Source organism: Macrobrachium nipponense, chromosome 7 (genome assembly GCF_015104395.2).
Source record: "Macrobrachium nipponense isolate FS-2020 chromosome 7, ASM1510439v2, whole genome shotgun sequence".
NCBI classification, from domain to species: domain Eukaryota; kingdom Metazoa; phylum Arthropoda; class Malacostraca; order Decapoda; family Palaemonidae; genus Macrobrachium; species Macrobrachium nipponense.
In genome coordinates this window covers 90,757,641-90,780,101 of record NC_061109.1, presented here as the reverse complement: position 1 = coordinate 90,780,101, position 22,461 = coordinate 90,757,641, and the positions used below count along the sequence as shown (strand labels likewise).

The window sequence follows — 22,461 nt, the reverse complement described above, 5'->3', positions numbered from 1 at the left end:
GCGAATGGGCCCAAGCAGACACCAGAGTGAACACTCGCGTGAACACCTGTGGGCGGTTGAGAGACAGAAGGCAAAGTGCCCTGAACTGGTACACCGTCCCCGTCGAGGATGAAGCGGACAGGTACTTTCTGGAGGGACTGATGAATGGGTATTTGGAAATACGCATCCTTCAAGTCCACTGAAAGCATGAACAAATCATTCTCCACTGATGGAGTCGAGCACGGAACGTGCCGTCTCCATCGTGAACGGGTCTGGCGAACAAACCGGTTCAAAGGAGAGAGATCTATCACCGGGCGCCAGCCTCCCGTTAGACTTTTCCACCAGGAAGAGTAGACTGTAAAAGCACCCGGTGACTGATCCGTGACGATTTATACAGCTCTCTTGCCTCAGCATGGTCTTGATCTCCTGTCTCAATGCTACGTCCTTCGATGACCCTGGAACGTTACGATTGCTGTTGGACCGGGTTGGAGGTGAGGTGTGGCCGAGAGATTCGAAGGGTAATAGATATCCCTCCGAAGGACATCTACAATCCAGGTCTCGGCGCCCGTAGCGCTGCCAAGTTGCCCAATGGCTGGCCAGGCACCCCCCCCACTTCCGGCAGCAGGTGAGGGGGAACGCCGTCCCTAGCGTTTCCCCCCGTTCTTCGACTTCTTCCCAGAGCCTCCTCGGGAGAAGGAGGGCTGGGAGGAGGGCGGGGGGGTGGTTACGGCTCCCCTTTGTAGAAGTCGAAAGAAGACAGAGGTCTTTCCCCGGGGCTTCGACACGACTACCAAGCCTTAGCCACCGAGGAAGCGCTAGCCGAGCTCCTTTGGCTTGGCCGCAGTCCGAGGCTGCCCAGAAGCCTTCGAGACTGCCTGGTGAACCAGACGGTCACTGTCGTCAGTACGCGTCTGTCCACCGCAGCGTCCACCATCTCTCCTGGGAAGAGAGACGTGGAACTCCGTAAAAGGTCCGTTGCGTAGTCCCAATGCCGCTTCACGCCCAGCCGCCCTGGAAACCCGAGTAAGGACAGCGTCCCTTCGTCGGAGAACCAGGTTGGCCCACAGGTTCACCGTCTGGTGGGCAAGGAAGGAGATGGCTCTTCCCCCAGACTGGCAAAGTCTCCTAAAGGCCGAGTCATCTTCGGAGAAATTACCCCGGAGTTGGCTGCGACCTTAGATACTGTGAGGGACCACAGATCTAACCAGGAGACAGCCTGGAAAGCTGCCATGGCAGTCGATTCCAGGCCGAGTGCCTCTTGCTGCGAGAACCATAGGTTCTCGGACAGGAGCTGCTGCATAGAGACACACCCGGAGTCAGCCTGGCTAACTCCGGGTTCACCACCTTTTGGGCGGCATCGGGTCCTCAGATGGCACGTAAAAACGCCGCTGTCGCAGCAGAGGAGGTGGAAGCAGCTGCTCGACCTGCCAGACTTGAGAGAACCGTCTTGCCTGAGACAAGAGATTCTACCTGGTCCAGCACTGAGTCGGCAAGCTCGGAACGCGGCAAACCCACCGTCGGTCTGGGTTCCCTCTTCGGGCCCCAGAACGACTCGAGCCGGGACGTGGGCTCGGATGGTGGGAGCGGCGATCCTTCCCCGAGGTCGTTGTGCTGACGAATCAGCGCAATTACCTCGGCAAAGTTCCTCTGGATCTCAGGAGTTACTGCGTCCTGCGGAGTAGGACCATCCAGTCCCTCGAACAGGAGCATCTCCCGAGACACTCCCCCCTCGAGGGGGGGAACAGCGACAGACCCCTCTCGGTCTCCTCCAGCCACTTGTGCATACGACCTGGCCGGTCCGAGAACCGTGCCTGGTACGTAGGACGTCGTGGTGGGATCCTGAGGGCGCACCCCTCACGATCACTCCTCAATACCTCGCCCCTCCCGGTGTAACCCGAGGAGGTTGAAGGTATGGGAGAGGCAGACCTAACGCTCCCTCCTCGCTCGCTGGCAGAACCAGCGGGCTTGGAAGACTGCAGGCGATCGTCACCCGCGGTGGCGATCGAGCGCAGGCCTAGTTCGAGCCGTCTCGCTGTGGTAGAAACGGCTGGACCGAGAACAGCGGCCCCGGTCTCGTGTGTCAGAGGAGCTGGTGCTGGTCGCCGTACCCGATCGCTCTCTGTGAGAGTGACGGTCAGGTGACCGGCGAGCTCCACTGTCACGGTGAGACCGGTGCATATCCTCACGGCGCGTCACGTCGCTGGTACCAGCCGTGGCTGGTGCCGGCGAACGGGGGGGACCTCTTCCCAGCCTCAGCCCGTGGCCGGTCGTGGACCGTCACGTCCGCCCAGGGTAGCCAGCTGCTCGCCGAGAACGAGAGCTGGTCTGGTGAGAGTCGCGTGAACGACTGTCACCAGTCTTCCGCTCCGTGCCGTGAACCTGACGCTGAGCTGGCTCAGAGGTCTGGTTCCTGGCTGCACGGTCGCTGGTAGGCGACCGTACACTCGGTACCTACTCGCGAACGAGAGGCCGAGACGGACCCTGCTGCCGTGGTCGAACCACTAACAGCAGGTGAGGAAGTGCCGGTGTTAGCCGGCACTCCTCTGGTCCCCGTAGTCTTCTTCCTTGCGGAAGAAGAGACTGGGTTCCCTGCCCCCAAGGAGCAGGGTGACCAGCGGAAAGGAACCCCCCCGTCTCACGGAGCGAGACGGGCCCTTAGAAGCTCCCGAAGGAGACTTGCTGGGGGGGGGGGGGGGGGGGGGAGGCGACCTTCTTCTTCTTAGGCGGGGGGAGCCTTAGAAGAAGAAGGGGAAGAGGCGGCAGACGACGACGACGACGAAGAAGACGAAGAAGACGATGAAGACGACGACGACACCTTCCTCCTCTTCTTCTCTTCCTCGTCAACCTCCTCAGGACCGATGTCAGATCTGTCATCCAGGGCGGAGCGGGGCCTGCTGTTGCCGCAGCAACAGGGCCCGGACGCACCTGTACCGAACAGATCGGCATCGGGAGCAGCGGCCACGAACAGGAACAACGTCAGCAGGTGCAGGCATCACAGGAACAGCAGTGGAGACGGCAGGAGCAGGTACAGGAACGGCAGCAGTGGTCGGCAACGTCACGTCCGTGAACAGCGGCTGGGCAGGTACGGCAGGTACGGCAGGCTGTACAGGCGGTCCAGGTGGACGGACCAGCGCACAGACATCCTAGGGTACTGGTGGGAGTCCAGGGGCGAGCTCTTCGGGCACACGAAGTCCGGTCGGTCGGCAGCACGGCAAACCCAGGCAGCGGCATCACACTCCCCTGTGGTACGGCGACTGGCCCCTGCACCGATGTAGTTGGTGTGACAGAGACCGCGTGCGGGGTGTACACCAGGTGAGGAGGTGAAGCATAGCCAGGCGTTGAAAGGTGGTGGTGGTGGTCGTTACCGTAGCATGCGTGACCGCCACAGAGCCAGCGAGATGGTAGAGTAGCCCTGGACACTCGGCACGCCCTGCAAACCCAACGATGCCCACACCGTCCGAGGTCGTTCTCCTTCGCGGCAAACCGCACCTGAGGAAGCAAAGGTCGGGTGATTAGCAGGATCTTCTACCCGCGAAATCGCGCGAAGACGAACTGATAGAGGACCCAGAGTACAACTCGACATCGGTTATCTAGCGCCCTCCTCCACACTTCGACAGGTTCGGGTGAGGAGAAGGACCTAGAAACCCCCCCCGAACGGGGAAGGCGCCAACGTTAAGGGAGCTGAGCGGAGCGGCAGGAAAGAAGACGAAGTGTCCGTAACCAAAGGAGTCGCGGGAGAGCTTTCGACGACTCCTTTGCAGGCCTTCGCTTCTTCCTACCTTCGTACAAGCCCCACTGCGCTCCGACCAATTACAACATACTTCACAGGGCTCGGCTCGGGTGCACTCGCGCCCCCGACACCGAGCGCACAAAATATGTGGATCAATCTCAGGGAAGGAGCGGAATTTCCCGCATTTACGCCCTTCGGTACCCGGGCACAATCCTCCGGGGGGTAGCGAGGCGTGGAGATTCCATGATTGATCATAAAATAATTCACAATGGATGAAAAAAGAGGAAATGATTGTACTTACATTATGATCATACACAAACACAACCAAATACTCAATGAAAGCAAAAGACGAGAAGCGGGCAGAGAGCGTCGAACACACACGTCCACTCGCTGTGAGGCCGAAAGCAAAAGTGGTTTGTTTACCTCCCAGTCGCGCGCCGCGCGCGCCTGTCGACAAGCAGTTAACTACCGAACCCCTGTTCGAAGCTTACGACCTATCCAGCTGCCGCTAGTACCTTCCTATTGTAAAAGGACCCGAAGGTTGTATGCCGTGTCGGAACAAACGCTCCTTGGCAGCCTGGGACTTTGCTACAAGGCCTGCCGAAGGGACGCCAGATCGGTGGGGAGCCCCCGTAACCCTCTTGCGGCTTTCGACATAACCTACTCCCTGAGTCTTGGGAGTCTGATAGAGGTCTAGGCCTAGAGGCATTATGGGCCGATCTGACGCCCCCTCCACAACACTAGGGGCACGATCACACACTTGCACCGAGCCAGTTTCCAAGGCTTTCACTTTGTCTCCAGAGTGCGAAGAGACTCTAAATCAAGAGAGAGAGCATTAGCTTCTCCCGACACAGAATCAGAGCCGAAGGCAACACAGGTTTAGGGGTTGCAAACTCTACAGGTGTTAATCAGGAGAGATATTAGCCTTACCTTTGGTAGAACCACTCCTGGAGGAAGACCTCCTGATCCTATCGCGCTCCAATTTAAGGCGATAGGACTCATATACTCTCCAATCATCATCGGTCAATCTCTCACATTCATTGCACCGATTATCCACCAACAATTATGCCCCCTACAACTCATACATACTGTGTGGGGGTCTACCGATGCTTTCGGTAGCCTCACCTTACAATCAGTCCTCACACACACTCTGAAACTCACAGCACTTGATCCAGACATATCTTTTATAGAAAAGTCAATCCAAAATAAAAAAACGGTCCACTATCGCGCATGCCAATTCAACAATCCAATTCAATACCAAAAAACCAATCAGATACTTAAAAGCGAGTCAAATCCAAAAAATCCTGAGCAGAGGTCTGTAAACAGTTGTTTACCGACCGGCGACAGAAAAAAATATGAATAGAAAATGGGAATGGTTCCTGATATCCGCCTCCCAGCGGCGGGAATGGGTACTACCACCTGGCCGCCCACTGCGTGTGCCGCGAGTTTTGAAATTCTGTCGGACTTCAGAAAATACAGCTATATATATATCTGCCAGGTAAGTGGCATGAACAAACCCACAGGTAGTGGCCTCGGCAGGCAGGGGAGGGCCACAGGCGTGGCAGCGGTGTCGGTGGGCCGAGGAGGACTACAGGCGGCGGCGTTTGAAAAGGTGAGCAGGTTCACAGGTGTAGCATCGACGTCAGGAAGGCCGAGCGAGCCCCAGGAATAACAGCAGCGTCGAGGGTTTGAAGAGGCCCACAGGCAGCAACGTCGGGGCTGAGCAGGCCCACGTGTGCGGCAGCGACGTCGGGTGGGTAAAGCAGGTCCTTTGGTGTAGCAACGGCGTCGGCAGGCAGGGGAGGTCCACAGGCAGCGACGTCGGGTGGGTAAGGCACGTCCCTGGCTATAGCTGCAGTGTCGGCAGCAGGGGAGGCCCACAGGCAGCGACGTCGGGTGGGTAAAGTACATCCCTGGGTGTAGCTGCGGCGCCGGCAGGCAGGGGATTTCGTCTGGGGACTCGCAGGTGCGGCAATGGCGTCGGGGGAAAAACCGAGGAGGCCCGCAGTTGCAGCGGGTCAAGAAGATCTGGCGTTCCCCGGGTGAGACAAAGGAGGCCACGACGTCGGATGGATGTTTCTGAACCGCCGCCTGAATTTTGTGTTGGGTAACCAGCACCCAGCTACCCGTCCTCAAAATAAACGCCAAAACATGGAAGCAGTGCCGTAATTAGTCCGTTAATGGCGTTGGTGTCGTCCTCACAGTGGAGTTTTCAGAGACCTAAACAGTGGCGCTGTATTGAGTCCGTTAAAGGTTCTCTGAAGGTGAGCGGCCGTAATTAGTCCGTTAAAGGCTGGGCCTAAACCACTGTGTCACCAACTCCAGGAGGTCACCAGTTGTGAAGACCAGAGATTAAGACAGGTAACTGGGTACTGATAATTTATTTACAGACAAACTGAGTTGACATAGACAGGTGTGGACGGATATGTAGTGCAGTCTCGCACCACAAACAGAAATGACTCCGAGACGGTAATTTTGTTTTCTTACAGACGTACATTTAGATATAATTAGGCGTACAAATAATGGACTTGCAAGTGTTATACATCGGCGGAAAGGCCGCGGAATGCTCTATCGGATGGAAGTAAGAACAACGCGACTTGATGATTGGTTACAATGAAAATAGGGAAAAAGCGTTGTCCTTACAGTCTCATTACCCAGGCTTTCGCATTAGCCCTCCACATCACTGGAAGCTTCTTCTTTAGCACTTTGTGGGCCTTGAACAAGTAGGGGCTTCACCTTGCAATCCCCACTGGCGTTCGAACAAAGTGCGACCGTAAGCCTGTCTTTCATAGGCTTATGCCCAGGTAACTTCTTCTCTTCCTCCGTGATGTACATCCAACGAGGCATTTTTTTCCAAAGAAGGCCAGTCTCATCACAGTTGAAGACTTGCTGAGAACTGTAGCCTTCCTTGATTGTCATCTCGTCGAACATCTCAATAAATGCTTCAGCCGCTTTCATGTCCAAGCTGGCCGCCTCCCCATGCCGCACCACCGAATAGATGCCAGTCCGTTTCCGGAATTTTTCAAACCACCCATGAGAAGCCTTTAAGTCTGGGGTTGCCATCGATGTCCCTTCTCCTCAGTACTCTTCGGCCTGGGCAATCAAATCGCCGAAAATAGCACTGGCCTTGTGGTCGATTGCCATCTCGGTTAACGTATCGCCAGCGATTTCTTTGTTTTTTATCCAGACAAGAAGCAGCCTTTCCATCTCATTGTGCATGTGGCTCCTCTTGCTAGACAAAATAGTCACGCCCTTAGAAGGTGTAGCTTCTTTGATGGCTTCCTTCTGCTTAAGGATAGTGCCTATTGTCAACGGATTTCAGCCATATTCCTTAGCGATCACACTCAACCGCATGCCAGCTTCATACTTCTTGATAATCGCCATTTTTGTCTCCAAAGAAACCATCCTCTTCTTTCCGTGAACTTCAACTTTCTTGGGACCCATGACTACGTATATACTGTATGTAATTAAGTTATGTAGTACACGTATGTACTAAAGTTCTCACACAACACGATAAAGTAGTACTACAACGAAATCGCTGATGAATTTACGTTAATAAACGAAATCGTATAGATCGAATGAATTCAGCGTGCGTATACAAACGATGCTGCTACCGAGTGGCCGAAGAAGAACGCCGCTACGTAGATGCACGATGGGAGAGATGCTGACCAATAGGAGAGCAGGATCTTATGGCAGTGACTAGCATTAGGAATCAATGGGAGAGCAGGAGGATGCTGGAGAGTCTACTCAGTTGGCGGCGGGCGAGTTTCAAAATTGTTATCGGTGGTCCGGGCGAATCTCAGGACTTAACTGCAACAACCTTTCGTATCCTGAATTATTTTCGTATGTAGAGCCAAAAAATCTTTGTATTTGCTTTTGTAACTCGAATTTTTCGTAAGCCGAGCCTTTCGTATGTCGAGGTACCACTGTAAGAGTTTTTCAAGCAGCTGACCATGAAACTCAGCTCCCCTTTCAGTCATTTTCTTAGACCTTTCTGAGCGACGCAAAATATTATGAGCAAGGCCCACTACACCAACATCAGTATCAGAGTGCTCTCGCCATCATAACTAACAAATAATACAAAAGTAATCAAAGATAATACCAAGTATCAGACGAAAGCAATTAGTATAAGTAAAATACAATGGTAGTATTTGCATGAGAAATAGAAAAAAGACAAAACATTACAAATGGTATAAAAAATGGCACAGGATATTGGTACGGCAGCCGTATCCCGATCGCGGTAGATATTGGTACGGCACTGAAATGACAATTTGTCGAAAATTGCATTTTTCCTAACTATACAAACCTGAGGTCCTTTAACAATAGGAAGTAGCTAGCGGCAGCTGGAACGGTCGTAAGCTTCGAACAAGGGGAGAACGGTAGTTAACTGCTTGTCCGACAGTCGCGCGCCGCGCGACTGGGAGGTAAACAAATCACTTTTGCTTTTGGCCCATGCAAAATACGCAGAGTGAGGGGTGGCATGAGGAGGGACTATATGTAAAGGACCTCAGGTTTGTATAGTTAGGAAAAATGCAATTTTCGACAAATTGTCATTTGTTCCGATACGTAATACAAACCATCGGTCCTTTAACAATAGGAAGACTCACTTCTTGGTGGGAGGAATCTGAGTCTTTTGATGAACAGACTGGTGTTCGTCCATCTGGAATGCCTCCCTGGTCGTAAGAGCGAGGGAGGGATCCAAGCCTCTGTCCGATTGATCGGGGTGTGCACCGCAGGATCAATGGTCAGACCTCTGGGCCGAGTACTAAGAGAGAGGCAAGCGTATCTCTTCGTACCAGCAAGCAAGAACTTGTTCCTGTTTGCAAGAGGCAACATAAAGTATGGGTTGTCTCAAGCTGGCATCCACTTCCTCCCCCTTGTTGGAGGAAGTGGTGGATATACGCTCCTATCCCTAGTGAAAGGGATAGGATGGGGCTCTGTTGAGTAGCTCACCTGCATCTTGTCCTAATCCAGCAGGGTGACGACCGTGTCCCTCTAACCACAGGTAGAGGGGAAGAAAAAGATGGGAAGAGGAGCCAGTCACACTCTCATTCACTCATCCATTCTTACGGTCACACCAGGACTCGATGCTGTTCAGCCTGCGAGGGTCTGGGTTCGCTACACAACGTGTTGAGCAGCCACCACGGGTCCCAAGGAAAAAGATCCAAGGACCTGTGGGCAATATCCAATAGGTAGAAGGAAGGGCATGTGGTCTGGTTGGACCAGACCCCTGCCTTCAGTACCTGCGCCACGGAGAAGTTCTTGCGGACAAGGCAGCATCTCCTTCGCATCGAAGGCGGTGAAGTCCATTAGGGAGGGGATTGTGAACGACTCGAACCAATCGTCAGGGACCGAAGGGTTCTGAGTCTTCGCTACGAAGTTCGGTACGAATCGAGCGTCACGGATCCCCATCCCCTGGATGCTTGACTTCGCAGGAGAAGTCATGCAGTTCCTCAGAGGAAAAGAAGGAAATAGTCGCATGACCTATTCCTCTTCTCTACTTCGGTGATGTCCAGTACCCATACTGGTCTGTCCGTTGCCACGAAGTCTCTCGCATCCTCCTATCCCCATGCAGCGAAGTTCTCGGTAGTGGATAGGACACCGACACTCCATTGGTGGGTGTCAATGGTATGGGTACTGGTGACAAGCTATTAAAACGAAGTAATGATTGCTGTTGTAACAACCGAACTAAGTCAACAGCGTAGTTCGTAACTGACTCGGCGCTCTGACAGCTGCCGACTGACTGCGTTCGGTAGGATGGCAAGTTGTCAAAGCATCCGAGTAAGTCACGTGACCTTCGCCTTAAAAGGGTTATGCCGAGAGACCAAACAAATAATGTATTTGTTGTCACCAATGCCGGACAGCGAGGTGATGAATTCTCTTAAGGCATGTGCCCAACAGGCGAAAGTCAATTGCCTTCTAGAGACCGAGGTCCCTGAAGGCAAAACATCTCATGGTTGTTGAATCTCAGCTAAGGAGAAACAACACTATGTACCGTTGAAGACGAAGGTAGATATTGAATGCAACCTACGTCTTCACAGACGAATCGAGAGAAGGATTCTCAAGATTCATAACCTGTGCTTACAAATGACTGAAAACGCTAACCGCTATTTCATTGCTGTCCGGTGAGAAGTCGTAGTTGCAATGAAAGCGGGGCGTTTCTTCAGTAATGAAAACACAGGGGAAAACCGCCTGAAGAACTGCTTCTCATGGGCTGAACATTTGGAAGTAGAGCTGTCAGGTCGGAGAGTAGGCGATGTCTTCTGACAGATCTCGTAATTCGGGTTGAACAATGAACAATTGTACACCTACGAATACGAGATATTTTGAAGACAAACTCAGATGTCTGCAAAATCATTCGCATTATCGCAGTGCGATGCAGCGGGAGACTTGTACAGACTTCTGTTACCGTGCGGTAAACAGAAAGATGAAAGAGTCCAAGAGATATCTCTATTGAAAATTCTCGCAATGTCGAAGGCGGCTGGACTCGGGACTCTAGCGTCACAGCAGTAAATGGTCCTTCATTATTGCGAGAATCCCCATTAATCAGAGACCTAAGTCCATGATTGTTGGGCAGAGATACGGTTCGGTAGTCAATCAAACCAGGGGAGAGAGAGACATAACTGACCGTGCATCTCGGAGGCCCAGCTGATACTGAGCTGCTGTCAGGCAGTTCAATACGTAGTAGTTGAGCCTGAGCTCTCGCCGACTCGTCATCCTGAGTTGCCATGTAATCCATTATTCCATGAAGGAATGCGTTCGGCTAGAACTACCGAGCATAAAAGATATGCTCGAGCAATTTATATTTAGGCGAAACGAATTTCGGTAAATATAAAAGTTGAAATGGTGTTGTCGTGACAAAACCATAAGTATATAAAATTGAAACTGAAAACTCCTGGGAGGTTGCAGGCAACCCCGAGTTGCAGTTCAATTAGAATACTTCTTCTTCTAAGTCGCAATCCGTAGATAAAACTAGGATATGCGCCTACCCCTCGGACAATTCAACTGCTTAGTAGAATCAAATGTCGCGAGGTTAATATACGTAGTATATTTGTAGGATTCTGAACAACGATCTCCATCCTAAATTCTTTCCTTCAAGAAAACAAAATAAGGATTGGAGATCGACCACCTTCGATCTCTATCAAAGAGTGAAGGAGAAGTCTTCCTTGAAGGAAAGCTTCAATGGTGAACAGAATACTAAGACGATAGTTCAAGCCAAACTGGATATTCCCGTCCGATCTTCTCTATTCCAGGTTGGTCGCCTACTGTAAGATAGTTTCTTTCATCAGCAGTCTTCTTCCCAATGCTAGAAATTCCAGGAATTCGAGCATAGGCGAGGTTCCCGATTATCATGTAACATCGGGGATTCTCGTCTCGCTCACTTTAGACCGTGGTCTCGCCTAAGTGTTTGGAGATCGTAAAAAACTCGAACACTCTGAATGCGCTAGAAATTCCTTAGAATTCTAAGCAGTCTGCGAAACCCCACCGAATTCGTCAAACGATCATCGGCTGGTGGTCCTCTCGATTCCCGTAGAAATCGAGAATGGGGCAGGATCCCTCCTCAACGACCGGGCTTACGTCAGGTAGGTACCCGAAGGTTCCCCCCGGTAGCGCAGTCCCGAACGTGGGATCCTACAGAGAAATCTCTGTAGGATCCCTCCCCTTTCCCTCGTAGCCGTAAGGAGAGAGGGAATGGGGGAGGAATTGGATACTCGCTCGCCTTCCCAGTGGAACTAGCAGTTGGAGAAGAATAGGAGCAGCCATCGCCTTGCGGCGATGGTCTCTCAGAGTCTGGGAAGAAAACGTATCGTCAGGAGAAAACGTTTTCCCCCGCGGAGGGTTACGAACTCTCACTGTAGGTAAGGGTCTGCCGCCACTGTGAACGTCGTCTGGGTGGGGCTGATCGACACCTGACGGGGGAGAGCCGATACCGTCCTCCGACTCATTCCAGTCCTCGTCGAGGTCGAAACCTCTCAGGAGGACCGAAGGAGTATTTAAATACGGTGTCCGAAGACACGTAGAAACGCCGCTGTCGCAGTAGAGGAGGTGGAAGTAGCTTGAATCGACCGGCCCAGGAAACTGAGCGAGCCTTCTTGTCCGGAGACGAGAGACTCTGGTTCGAGAACAGAATCGGCAAGCTCCGATCGCGGCGACCCACCGTCGGTTTGGGTTCCCTCGGGCCCCAAAAACGACTCGAGCAGAGACGTGGGGCTCTGCTGGTGGGAGCGGCAATCCTTCCGCAAGGTCATTATGCTGACGAATCAGCTTAATGACTTCTGTAATCTCCTCTGTATCTCGGGAGTAACCGCGTCTTGCGGAGTAGGACCGTCCAGTCCTTCCAACAAGAACAGATCCCGAGATACTCCTCCTTCCGAAGGAGGAAAAGCGGCAGACCCCTGACGGTCGCCTCCAGCTACTTGCACGTATGTCCTGGTCGGTCCTAGAACCGTGCCTGGTCCATACGGCGTCATAGCGGGATCGCGAGCGGCGCACCTCTCGCGATCACTCATAGGTACCTCGCTCCTCCCGGTGTAGCCCGAGGAGGTTGAAGGTACAGGAGAGGCAGACCTGACGCCCCCCCCCCTAGCTCGCTGGCAGGACCAGCGTGCTTGGAGGGCTGCTGCTGATCGTCAACCCGCGGTGGCGATCGAGCAGCAGGCCTAGCCTTGCCGCTCGCCTGGGGCGAGAGGCTCCGGCTTGAGAAACGTCGACGCTGATCTCTAGCGTTCAGGCGAGCTGTTGCTGGTTACCATCTTCGCCCGGTCCCGATGGGAGCGGCGTCAGGTGACCTGCTAGGTTCGCTGTCGCGGTGAGACCGGCGAGCGTCCTCCTCTGGCGCGTCGAGCCGCTGGTACCAGCCGTGGCTGGTAGCGAGGGCCGCGGGGGGCCCTTCCTCGCCTCAACTCGTGGCTGGTCAGCGACCGTCACGTCAACCCGAGCAGCCAGCTGGTCGCTGCGAGAGCGTCCACTGGCCTGACGAGCGTCGTCTGCACGACTCTCGCCAGTCTTCTGCTCCGCGCTTCGGTCTTGACGGCGAGCGAGCTCGGGCGTCAAGACTTTGGCTGGACGGTCTCCCGCGGGAGACCGTCCACTCGGTACTTCTCGCTAACGAGAAGCCGAGGCGGATCCTAGTTTAGCGGCAGAACCGCTAGAACCAGGCGAGAGGAAGTGCCAGCCGAAGCTGGTACTCCTCTGGTCCCCGTCTTCTTCTCCTTGGTAGAGAAAAGAAAAGACGGGCCCTGTTCCCGAGGGAGCAGGAGGACCAGCAGAAGAGCTCCCCGAATCGCCGGAGCGAGACGGGCCCTTAGAAGGTCCCGAAGGAGCCTTCTTAGGGGGGAATACCCGGGTTACCAGCTGGTCGCTGCAAGAGCGGCCGCTGGCCTGGCAAGAGTCACCTGAGCGTCTCTCACCAGCCTTCTGCTCCGTGCCGCGTCTTGGCGCCGAGCGAACTCTGGCGCCGAAACTTGGCTGCACGGTCTCCCGAGGGAGAACGTACACTCGGGATCTCTCGCGAACGAGAGACCGAGCCGGAACCTGGCGTAGCGGCATCGCCGCTAGCACCAGGCGAGGAAGTACCAGAGCTAACCGATACTCCTCTGGTCCCCGTCTATCTCTTCCTTGCGGAAGGGGAGACGGGCCCCGCGCCCGAAGGAGCAGGAGGACCAGCAGAAGGACCCCCCGTCCCACCGAGGTGGGACGGGCCCTTAGAAGTTCCCGAAGGAGACTTTTAGAGGGGGAAGGCAAGCCTTCCTTCTTCTTCGGCTTATGGGCCTTAGAAGTCGAAGGGGAAGAGGCAGCAGCAGACGATGAAGACGAAGATGACAGCTTCCTCTTCTCCTCTTCCTCGTCAGCTCACGCAGGACAGTCGTCAGGTCCTCCATCCAGGCCGGAGCCGGGGCTATTGCCGAAGCAACACGGCCCGACTGCACCTGTCCGGAAGGACCTGGGACTGGGGGAAGACAACACCGTTGGGGCAGGACAGCATGGACAGGCACAGGAACCAGGAGCGACAGGAACAGCAACCAGCTCAGGAGCGGCAGGAACAGCGGCAGCGTAGACCCAGAAGGGACAGCCAAGCCAGCGGGGAATCACATCAGCGGCAGGTACGGCTAGGCCCCCAGCGATCGCCTCGTAGAATCATCGGCAGCCAGCGGAACCTGGGTCCTGGCGCCCGGTCCCGGGGCGAGCTGCTGGAACAGCGGAAGTCTGGGGCAGGCAACACGAAGAAAACAGGCGGCGGCGGCAACCCCACCTCGGTACGGCTGCGGCCCTAGTAGCGGCAGACGGCGTCCTCGACACAGCATGGGGAGTGTAGACCAGGAGGGGGGGGAGCAGCATAAGCGGCCGTGGTAGTAGTGGAGACCGCCCCAGACCTCGCTAGACGCTGCAGCAGCCCGTGGATGCTAGGCACGCCCTGCCTCCGCGGTGGTCCATACCTGTCCAAGGTCGTCTCCCACGGATGTAGCACCTGCGGTAACATAGATAGATTAGTAAGAGGGGTTCCCTCACGCACGGGGGGAAGACATGCCCCACCCCGAACGCAAGGAAGACCCCAAATACAAAATACAACGAAAAAGCTGAGCGGGGGGCAGGAAGGAAGACGAAGAATCGGATACCAAGGGAGTCGCGGGAGAGCTTTCCGACGACTTCCTGGCAGACCTTCGCTTCCCCTACCCCCGCACAGCAGTGAAAAGTAATAAGAAAAAATGAAACAGAATACTGCCCTTACGATTCACTTCATAGAACTTAAATGGGGCAAAAGATCAATTCCCGGGTAAGAACGGAAACTTGATCCAATAATATGATGCTATCATAAAATATATATGAAAATGAAACAGAATACTGCACTTGCGATTTCATTTTCACATAAAATCGTAAGGATCAATTCCCGGGTAAGAACGAAAATTGATCCAAATTAAATTTCATGCAAATAAATAAATGAAAATGAAAAGAATATTGCAATTGCGAATCCACTTTCATTGCATTCTATAATACAAAATTAAAAGACTCGTGCCGAGCGCAAACACACTCTCGGTAACGAACGCACAGGGCAAACATATAATGAAAAGAGTACTTACATTTTCAATTACACACTTTCGCCCACAATACATGACTCGGTGCGAGCGCGCCCGCCCTCGGCACCGAGGCATAATTCAAGGTTCAATTCATGAAAAGAGAGGAAATCGCCGCATCTACGGCGATAACTCCATGTTGGTTCATAATTAAGTAATGAAAATGAAAACAGTGTACTTACAGTTTCATTTTCAATTCAAACAAACCATTAGTAGAAAACACAATATAAACAAACGCATACGACGATGAAGCGGGCAGAGAGCGATAACGAACACGTCCTTCACACCCGCGGCCGAAAGCAAAAGTGATTTGTTTACCTCCCAGTCGCGCGGCGCGCGACTGTCGGACAAGCAGTTAACTACCGTTCTCCCCTTGTTCGAAGCTTACGACCGTTCCAGCTGCCGCTAGCTACTTCCTATTGTTAAAGGACCGATGGTTTGTATTACGTATCGGAACAATTGCGCATGCGTCAATTTCAGACTTCCTGCCGTACAAATAACATAGTGTGGTGGGGGTACGGCAGATTCTGTTGGTGGCGCCGTATTGCGCTCTTGACTTGCTGTTGGTACGACAGTTAACTGTATTCGTTTACCAGTTTGCTAAACATACAGTATTATATGACCAGTTCTGCTTTTTTAACATCTGTCCCGCTTTTTTTAAAGTTAGCAAAATGTCCCCCACCCCTTTTGTTTGCTTTTGTGAGATTTGTCCCGCTTTTTTGTGCAACTAAAACAAAACTATCCCAATTTTAATGGAATAGTGCTGAAATTGTGTTTAATTTTGCCATTTCACTAGCTGGTAACTATTTTTTTCTCCGTCAGCTGCAATTACTTACGATTGATTTGGCCGTTTACCAGAGGAGCGACTTTGGTAGTTTTCCTTGCCACCATGAATACAGCAGAGCACGATTTCCATGTATTTCAAATCCTCCTTTAATCTCCTCTTCAGAGTTCTTTTCAAGGCTGATTCGATCGTTCTTGACCTACTTATATACAATCTGGTATTTCTGTAGAAGCATTCCGCATCGTTTGTCCCCACGAATCCGAATGCCACCAGGAATTGGGGCATCAAATGTATTTCGTCGTGTTTAGTACGAGCCCCGGGGGTTAATTACAGTCGTCCAAATAAATATTACTTAAAATTTTTTTCAGGAGGTAAAACCACAGAAAAACCGCAACTACCATAGTCTAGGCCGCCAAGGAATAGTAATATAGATCTACCTACAATTTTTGAAAGTTTGAGTCTTCATAGATGTCTATGGCTTCTTTCAGCTCATTAGAGCCTGAAAACATTTGTTTTTCGGCGAAAACTAATGTATTACTCCACGGTTTATGCTGTTCCGTTGCCATTTTCCTTGCTTTCACTGATATCCCTGAGGTGGTAAACGGGTGCGCAATTCACTGCCGTACCAATATCTACAGCAATCAGGGTACGGCTGCCGTACCAATATCCAGTTCAATAAAAAATCGAACATTCAATACTCATTCAAGAAAATAAAGATTAGGTCTACTAGCCTACACAAAATGACATGGAATGTTTCTACTTAGCCTAACTTGAATCCCATAGGCTAATCCATAGGCTATGGACTGAAAAGTAATCAACTGGTACCAATAACATGCAAGGATGGTTTAACAAATTCTGAATGCAATGTTGCTAACCCAACATACTTTTCAATCAAAAATTTGTGGATTAGCCTACCAATAATAATAATAAAAATAATAATAATAATAATAATAATAATAATAATAATAATAATAATAATAGGCCTAAGCCTAAGCAATACAAATAAATACATCTATGTATACCAAAAATGGCCACCTAGCCTAATTATTAGGTAACAATATGTAGAGTAGGCTACACTTAGGGAGCTCATACAAGACTAGCATCAGTGATGTAGGCTAGGCTAGCCTGTATGGCTAGGTTAGGCACAGAAGATGAGGAGACGAACATTGCAGCATATTGATATACCTATACTCGGTTTTTTTCCATCTGTCCACCCGCCTGTGGTGTTTGCGTATGGTAACACGCGTCACGGGCTTTAGATAGTTACAACAATTATAATATCCTACTTTGACTATTAACGGTGTAATTCGCATACAGTAAATTATTAAAAACACTTTTCAGTTGCAAATGTACACCCAGATATCCTTTTATTTACCTAAAAGTTACACACAGCGTAGTTCTAACTATGAAAGCATGGGACGCAGTGTTACCATACGCAAACACCACTGGCGGGTGGACAGATGGAAAAAAACAGAGTAGTATAGGTAGGTACTAGGCTAGTTGCTACCATAGTGGCAATTTCTCGTTGGTCATGGTGATCAATGTTAACTAGCTACAAAAAGGTCCAGATCCTACCTCGTGCTGAAGTTCCTTAGTTTGGGGAGGGTGGCAAGGAAAAGTTTTCACTGTGGCTGCAGGCTACTTTTCAATGGTAGCTAGTGGGTGCTTCTACTCACGGAGTTTGCCCCTCCCTCTTTAGCTAGGATAGGTAGGTATCATACAAATAAAATGGCCATGTCTTCATTTACTGGGCTTTATTACCTATATCTATAAGTTTCATACTGCTGGTACACTCATAGCCCTAGAAAACTTTTGGCCTTATTAATAAACACACGTAGTCAAAAAGACTCGTCGATGAACTACTAATCACACAATATAGAGTGCATGTTGCATGCACAGTTGCAGTTATGCTCAGGGAAGTACGAGGGTTAAAGAAGAGACGCGATACCGTTTGGCGATCTTCTATAACTTCTAAGTAGGTTTCTACACACTACCTTAGTAGTCTTTGTAAAGGCACATCTTTCCTTTTATTTATGTGTGTGTGAGTCTTTGACACTTACACATACATACATACATACATACATACATACATACATACATACATACATACATACATACATACATACATACATACATACATACATACATACATACATACATACATACATACATACATACATACATACATACATACATGTGCTCACATATAGACAGCGCGGAAATTGAAAAATCTGATCGAGTACCTAAGTTAAAATAATATTATCATCATAGTCTATTTTTATGTTGCTGTTATATGAGGAGGCTGGGGACTATGTTAATTGCAAATAATGAAATTGAGACGATGGTATTAGTTATCTTTGGTGAGTTACTCACCAAAGAAAAACTATGGGTACTGAATTCCCGAAATAATACTAACAGGAGTCACTCACCAAAGAAAACTGTAGGTAATGGGTTACTCACTAAAGAAAAACCGTAGGTAGTGAATTACTTTGAGAAGTAAAACTGTAGGTAGAGAGTTACTCATGGGAGGAAAGCTGTAGGTAGTGAGTTACTCAGAAGGAAATCTATAGGTATTAAGACACATGCCAAAGAAAAACTGTACTGTATGCAGTGAGCTATTTACAAAAGAAAAACTGTAGGTAGTTTACTCTCCACATAACGATCGTGGGGAGACAGAGCAGCTAAACTAGTGGAGTGAGTCACTGACGAAAACTGTAAGTACTATAAAACGAAACGATGATTTAAATCTAAAAGCTTCGAGTCCACAGAGCGTGAATTGATGCGAGGTTAATTATATTATACTAACTGGTCCTTGGATGTGGAGGAGGCGGGAGATTAACCACTGTATTTGATGGTTAATATGTAACTCCCGAATAAGAAATCAACATGGTCTCGAAACATATTCGCTTCATTATTCCAGAGAGAGAGAGAGAGAGAGAGAGAGAGAGAGAGAGAGAGAGAGAGAGAGAGAGAGAGAGAGAGAGAGAGAGAGAGAGAGATTAAAATTGATTAGTACATCACCATGGAACTTTAAACATGGAATGGACAGGCGCGAAATCACCGTGGGCAGCAGCATGCCGCCATTGGAGAGAGAGAGAGAGAGAAGAGAGAGAGAGAGAGAGAGAGAGCGAGAGGAGAGAGGAGAGAGAGAGAGAGAGAGAGAGAGAGAGAGCTTTGTATCACAATGCCCACCTCGCTATTTTGGAGTGTACTCTGTTAATTTTCCATGACAATATCTTGTCCTCTATGACATTTATGTGATGTAAAATTAGTAGTACACATTATTCAATCTAGTCATTTCTGTTTACATCATAATACATTCAAAATAGACCTGAAATTATTAGTATTATTAATAATAAGACTGGCAGTGACAAGTGAGGTAAATTAAATGGTTTTTAACTATTAGAGATTTTGATGCAAAGCTCAAATATATAGGGGGCAAATTTAATGTAGTTGCTGATGCTCTCAGTAGGAGTTTTCACGACACGGAAGGATTCCAGGTCGCGCAAGTCACTAGCGAAGCCATACAAAGGCAAGATGAAGACGAGATTTTAGCAGATACAAAAGTGTTTCTAAGAGGGGAATTAGTTAGGAAACGTATAAGTTGCCTTTTTCGTGTTTGGAGTTAGAAGGTAATCTATTGGTTAGGAAAATTGAATATAAGTTGAGAACCAGTGAAAGTAAAGGAGATACGACACAGATCGTAATTCTGAAGGTCCTAATTCCAGTGGTTTTGGATATAGTTCATTGCAGGTTCGGTAGTCCACACTTGGGAATAGAAAAACGTATGATGAGGTTTGTGCTAAATACATTTGGTAAAACATGGGGAAAGATGTGGAAAATTTTGTAAGGAATTGTACGGTGTGCAACGCATGTAAGCCTGCAAGGACAACTTCATGCAAATTAGGATTGTATCCTATACCGAGTAGACCTTTTCAGAGAATACATATGGATATCCTGGGGAATTTTTGTGAGTCTAGGTATGCGAACAAGTACTTGTTAGTGATAATAGATGAACCTTGACAATGGGTAGCTAGAAATTTTCCCACTTAAGCATAAAACGGCCGAAGAAGTAGCCATAGCGTTTTTCAATGGTATCATTTGCAGATATGGCTCACCCGAAGTTCTTTTAACCGACAATGGTAGAGAATTTGTGAACAAAACCTTGGAATGTTTAGCTGAAGTCATGGGGATACAGAAAGTAACAATTATTCCATACAGACCCGAGGCTAATGGGTTGTGCGAACAAGCAAACAGGAAAGTGCTCGAGGCTGTCAGGAAAACTGTAGGTGGTAATGATAAGAATAGGGACAGATTGTTAATGTTGTTAGACATAGTATTAACACTATGGTTAGTGATTCCATTAAAATGTCCCCATTTGAAGCTATGTTTGGTTGTCCAGCACGAGGCACATTTGATTTGCTAACTATACCTCATCATGGGGAGTTGCGCGACAATATGTTAATCACCACAACCAATTCTTTTCAATTTCGAGATATGTGTCAACCTCGACCGACCTGTTTTTTCCTCTAAGACTACAAGTCTGTTTCCAATTTTCTCTTCAATGACTTTAAAAGGACCTTCAAACTTCGGAACTAATTTATAATCTAGTTCATTTCTCACATTAAGTTTTAAAAATACCTTGTCTCCGACATTGATCTTGGGATCAGATGTTTTACTATTACTCTTCTGTACCCTATCTCTGGTTGTGGATTCGAGATTACGGCTGAGACAAGCATGTCTCTCTCTCGCTGTGGATACCAATGCCTCGATCGTATCCTCCCCATGATGATGTATTGTTAGCAAATCAAATGTGCCTCGTGCTGGACAAACAAACATAGCTTCAAATGGGGACATTTTAATGGAATCACTAACCATAGTGTTAATACTATGTCTAACAACATTAACATATCTGTCCCAATTCTTATCATTACCACCTACAGTTTTCCTGACAGCCTTGAGCACTTTCCTGTTTGCTCGTTCGCACAACCCATTAGCCTCGGGTCTGTATGGAATAATTGTTACTTTCTGTATCCCCATGACTTCAGCTAAACATTCCAAGGTTTTGTTCACAAATTCTCTACCATTGTCGGTTAAAAGAACTTCGGGTGAGCCATATCTGCAAATGATACCATTGAAAAACGCTATGGCTACTTCTTTGGCCGTTTTATGCTTAAGTGGGAAAATTTCTACTACCCTTGTAAGTTCATCTATTATCACTAACAATTACTTGTTCGCATACCTAGACTCACAAAAATTCCCCAGGATATCCATATGTATTCTCTGAAAAGGTCTACTCGGTATAGGATACAATCCTAATTTGCATGAAGTTGTCCTTGCAGGCTTACATGCGTTGCACACCGTACAATTCCTTACAAAATTTTCCACATCTTTCCCCATGTTTTACCAAATGTATTTAGCACAAACCTCATCATACGTTTTTCTATTCCCAAGTGTGGACTACCGAACCTGCAATGAACTATATCCAAAACCACTGGAATTAGGACCTTCAGAATTACGATCTGTGTCGTATCTCCTTTACTTTCACTGGTTCTCAACTTATATTCAATTTTCCTAACCAATAGATTACCTTCTAACTCCAAACACGAAAAAGGCAACTTATATCGTTTCCTAACTAATTCCCCTCTTAGAAATGCTTTTGCATCTGCTAAAATCTCGTCTTCATCTTGCCTTTGCTCTATGAGAGGTATGTCTGATTATATGGCTTCGCTAGTGACTTGTGCGACTTGGAATCCTTCCGTGTCGTGAAAACTCCTACTGAGAGCATCAGCAACTACGTTAAATTTGCCCTCTATATATTTGAGCTTTGCATCAAAATCTCTAATAGTTAAAAACCATTGAGCTCTTTTAGGCAACAAATCGGGTTTATTAAAAAGATCTAATAATGGCTTGTGGTCTGTAAGAACTACTTTATTCCCCATCAGTAACATTTTAAAATGAACTAAGCTCGACACTATTGCAAAGGCTTCTTTATCTATGGTGGCCATGGATCTCTCGTTGCTGACCTTTGTCCTGAACTTCCTGCTATAAAAAGCTATGGGATGGAATTTCCCATCGAACTTTTGCATAAGGCAAGCACCTATACCTTCCTGGCTTGCATCAGTCACTAATGTAAAAGGTTCGCTAAAATCTGGAAACTTCAAAACAGGGGGGTTCATTAGCCTGTCCTTGAGCTTTTGAAAACCAGTTAGGGGAGCTGCTATATTAGAGAACCCTTTCACAAACCTAAAGAAACCGGCGATACCCAGGAATGACTTAATCTCTTTCTTTGATCTGGGAATGCGAAAATTCGCTATTGCTTTGACTTTATCGTCATTTACTCTAACCCCTTTCTTAGATATGACGTGGCCTAGATATGTGATCTGCTTTTTCAAGAACGAACACTTGGCTAGCTTAATTTTCAACCCCGCTAATCTAAGCCTCCTAAGTACTTCTGTAAGCACTTCCAGGTGTTGCGTGGTCGTGTCTGTTGCGACCAGGATGTCCTCCATATACACAAAAACATTTTTGCCCAATAACCCGTGCAAAACTGTGTTCACCAACCTGGTAAAGGTCATCGGACTGCCCGATAAACCGAAAGGCATTCGCGTAAATTCATAGTGTCTCTTGGGCACTGACAAAGCCTTGCTACTTTCACTAAGAGGGACCTGTAAAAAACCCTGCACCCAATCAATTGAGCTATAAATATTATGTCCCCCGATTTCAACAAAAAGATCTGGTATGCACGTGACTGGATATCAGTCAGGGATCGTCTTCTCAATTAAACGTCTAAAATCGACGCATACACGGACAGAACCGTCTTTCTTAGGCACCGCTATCAAGGGAAAATTGTAAGGACACACGCTGGGTCTAACGATTCCTTCTTCCTCCCATCT

At 49.0% G+C, this 22,461-nt stretch overlaps 1 protein-coding gene across 2 annotated transcripts in view; it reads right to left on the bottom strand.

The window, feature by feature from the left end:
- LOC135217428 (prolyl 4-hydroxylase subunit alpha-1-like) overlaps nucleotides 1-17,506 on the bottom strand; it is a 203,802-nt gene extending 186,296 nt beyond the window's left edge. Inside the window, exon 1 of one of the 2 annotated variants that reach the window (XM_064253292.1) lies at nucleotides 17,141-17,506. The gene's annotated coding sequence lies outside the window, so the exon portion shown is untranslated. The remainder of the gene's footprint in view (nucleotides 1-17,140) is intronic. The other variant, XM_064253293.1, reaches the window with a different exon arrangement.
- Between the last annotated feature and the right edge of the window lie 4,955 nt (nucleotides 17,507-22,461).